The following is a 4478-nucleotide window of genomic DNA, read 5'->3' as shown; positions in this document are numbered from 1 at the left end:
TTCGCTCTCGACGAGTGACAAACACACACTTTATGGCTCACTAGCTCGAAACTAACAGAATAATAAATTACACGGAACTCAAAGTAACCATTGTCTCTCTTCATTAATATATGCTGGCTTTGTCTGCCAGGCTTATATACTAACAAAGAGGGCATCTCGAACACAATCGGACTTCCCCGATAACTCGAGAAACTCATCACACACGCGCCAGCAGCGTCACGTGACTTCCGCTGCCGTAACAGTAGACTTTGTTTTCTACATGGCAATACCATTCACGAGCAATGTATTTTATGCTGACTCTATACTTGAAGCGTTTTGAATATATATATATATATATTGTAAGGACTATCTCGAAATATATAAGTTTATTATATTCATAACAAAGTGTCTGGACAGCATTTTCTCTGCTAGTGAAGTTGTATAGGGTCAAATATCGCTGAACTAAACATCAGAAAATAATTCGAGTTTTTATTCTTACTTCATCTATTTTAGTATACTCAGCTAAGAAAATATGAAATAAGAATTCAGATCCAATACTATAAATTTAGCATTACTATATAATATTTAATTTGCAAGTGAGGTATGTTTATCATAAAGAACAATACACACTACAAAGGTAAATCTATAAAACAACTCAAAGTTATACTTCAGATAATACAGATCATATTATTATGAAATCAAGAATACTAAATATGACTGAACAATTCTCTGTAGATCACTAATAAACTTGAGGATTAGTAACCTGTCTGTATTGTTTATTAGCGGCAATCAATTTTTATTGTTACTGATTTTATGTTTCTGTGGGTGCTATGTTTCGCTTGTATGCATTACTCAATATTAGTTTGACCAATTTTTGAGAAACATTCCTAATAGCATACCAGTTCTAATAGGAAGAATTAGTTACATACATGTCACGTGAGACCTTATCAATGCAATAGGGATATTAATTTACATAAGCTCCGCCTTTACACTGGATCATCGACTAATTGCAATATAACTTATTCATGCGTCGACACCATCTAGTGGTGTCAATCAGTAATAGTTGGCTCTGAAGGAAACTTTAAAATATCAAAATACAAAATGGATACTTCCCGAACGTTACCGAGAAGTTGTTCATTATAACTGAAGTTTTGAAAATATATCCCATAACTTATAAGACTACAGATCGAAATGGTTAAAAAATTGGAGAAACTTACTATGAACCAGAATAAGTTAAATATGATAAGAAAGGTGAAGCTTATATGGTCAAAAAGTGATTAGAAAAAATAAGATAAAGTATTTGCAAAATAGTTAGTATACTCTGATAAATTTAATTTCTTAACATTATTTTATTTCCACTTCTAATATTTTAATAATTATTTCATCTTGTCTTAAGTCGGTTTGGAATTGGTTAAGATATTTGGATAATCGTTTAATAATTCTTTTACTCTCGAATTAACATCACATTTTTGAGTTCTGATAACGTAATAAGGATATTCCCATAAACGATTCTTTTACCTTTAAAACAAACTGATGACGTTTGTTAGTATCTTTAGGCCTCACTGCTACATGGGATTTCATTTTATGTATTTCAGTTTTGTTCATATATAACTTCTCGTTATGCTTTAACTGCATTAAACATTATGTGATTACTGTCTCTCATACCTCTTATTGTAGTATCCTTACTAATGAGTCGCTTATTTAAATGTTCAGTTTGATTTTTATATTTTTGTTCTAGTTTATATTCGCCAGTCTTTCTAATTGATGGTAATACTTCAGATTTTACCCATTCAGTAAATTTCTCTGCTCAGTACGCTTTTGATCTAAATATTAGTTTGCACAGTCCACTGTCATTAGTGAAGTTACATTTGTTTATTTTTACTACCAACATTGCCATAAATAGCTGGAGTGGGAGTTTTATATTCCAGTACTTCGGCTACATCCTCTAAACCAAAGCTTATTATTTTCATCTAAAATGAAGAATACAGATTTATTATTAAACATTAAAGCATATTTTTTTTTATATAGAAAATTCCTTCCATTTATTTAGAAGCGTTTTATTAATGTAGACCTAACTTTCTGTAAGTGGGAATTTTGAAAATATCTAGAGATCAGTGTCTCAGTTCCATCTTGTGTATATTATTAACACTGTATTGATGTATGACTTGCTGATTAATGGATTCCAGTAAAATGTTTTATGTCCACCAAAACATTCTATAGGCTTTATCTTCTCATAATATTTAATAAACGTCTTCTATATTTTATAATTTTTATTTGATACGATTTTTCTAATATCATTTTCAACTTGTAAATAGTGTCACAGATATTTTTAGCAAAAAAAAACAAACAAACAAATTATTTATATGCCTACCTTTGTAAAGGATAACAAATTGAGAAAAGATGTCGCTCATCGATGATATTTTTCTTAAATTACCAAAATAAATCATTCTATGCTTTATTTTAGAATAAGGTTCCTTGCTTAGGTTATTGTAATAATAACACATATCATCGAAAACTGACCTTGACATATACAACAGAGCTCCACTGTCACCTCTTCTATTTCTATTGTTGCATCATCACTACTTTCAACTATTTTAAGAAGTTGCTCATAATCATCAAAAGTATTGATCTTGATAACCGTTCGTTAATTAGAAACTTTTCTATTAATAAATTGGGGAAAGCAAAATAACAATTATTGCTTTTGGAAAACTGAAAAACCCCTTAACGAATTTAATAAAAATGATAAAACTAAAGTTGGTCTTAGATCTTGATGTAAAAATGTGTTGGTAATTATTATAATAAAACTAAAAATAATATATATGAAAAAGTACAATATGAATGTGGGGAACAAATTGTTAAACACATTTGGAAAAAAAGGGAAACCTTCCTTCATAGAAAGAGATTGAATAAAGTTAATGATAATTGCCTGTTCATTTTCATAAAAATGGAAATAATGGTGATGAATGTACTTTTGTATGCAAAAAGTGTTAGTGATTATTATAATTAAAACACTAAAAGATGAAATAGGGGGATGTGAATGTGAACGAAACATTGTTCAGTCATATCTTGAAGAGTACAAAAGCGTTCTGCGCATATAAAAAGAATGCAGTAAAAATAGGCCTATATTAATAAAGTTTTTACTAATAAATTTAATCTATAATAAATGGAACGAGACTTAGATCTAAAACTATAATATGATTGAAAGAGTTTGCTAAATGAAGAGGACATAGTTATTATTCTAAACTTAGAAATATGATATTGTTACGACAGCGGAAGTCACGTGACGCTAGTAACACGTCATGAGATTTTAGAATGATCATGTCTGTTTGTGGCAACTCTAGTCTTCTCTACGCGCCCTCTATTCTTTTATATATATATATATATATATAAGCCGGCAAATGAAGTGACGGCAGATAGATAGATAATTGCAGACAGACAGAGACGGACAATTGAGTCAAGCACGGTAGTAAGTAAAGCGTATTGAAAAGTTGAATTGAGAAAGAATAAACTAGTATTATTTAAAAAAGGACTTGTATCGCTGAATTTTTTTTTTGGAAAGAATTTCTACGGAAAATTAACCAACGACCAGAGACGTAACAAATTGGTGTCAGAAGAGGAGTGGAAAAGACAAAAAAAAATGGAAACGAGAAATGGCAAATCAAACTACATCTTAGCAGATTTGATGGCAGCAACACAAAAACAGCAAAAAAAACAAGAAGAACGAGAAAATAAACAAGAAGAAAGACAACAGCAGTTGCAAGAAAACCTGCAACAGTGTCAGCTCGAACAGCAAAATAAAAAAGAGAGATTACAGCAGTTATTGGAGGAAAAAGAAAAGAAACAAGAAGAGAGATTACAGCAGTGGCAAGAAAACCTGCAACAGTGGCGGCTCGAACAGCAAAGTAAACAAGAAGAGAGATTACAACAGTTGTTGGAGGATACATTAACCATCGACTTAATCAGCCCCAGACAAAGGCAAGCCCCTTCCAGACTCTGCAGCTAAATCCTAATGCAGACATTTACAGACCTGTAAGAAGTCACATCCCAGATATGAATGTCAACAACAGGGGTGATCTAGTACGAAGGAAGCCACAGGAAGTCGATGGGAAGGCACCGTGGGAAGCATATAGAGCACAATTTGAGCTTCTGGCAGAGATAAATGGATGGACAGAGGAGCAGAAAGCAGTGCACCTGGCAACGAGCTTGAAGGAACAACCACTGGAAATACTTGGACAGTTGTCAGCAGACGACAGGCACAGCTATAGAGCACTGGTAGCTGCTCTAGAACTCAGGTATGGAACTCTAACTCAATCCGAAGTCTAAAGGACTAGGTTTAGGACTAGAGTTCGTGCTAAAGGGGAGAGCCTGCTAGAGCTGGCACAGGACTTGAAAAGTTTGACACACAAGGCCTACCCAACTGCACGACCCGATCTCCTCAAGCTATAGATGAGGCATCAGTTTGTAGAAGCATTGGACAATCCACAACTGAAGATACAAGT

The sequence above is a fragment of the Limulus polyphemus genome, unplaced genomic scaffold (assembly GCF_000517525.1).
Source record: "Limulus polyphemus unplaced genomic scaffold, Limulus_polyphemus-2.1.2 Scaffold1664, whole genome shotgun sequence".
In the NCBI taxonomy this organism is placed as follows: Eukaryota; Metazoa; Arthropoda; class Merostomata; order Xiphosura; family Limulidae; genus Limulus; species Limulus polyphemus.
This window is presented reverse-complemented; position numbering follows the sequence as displayed.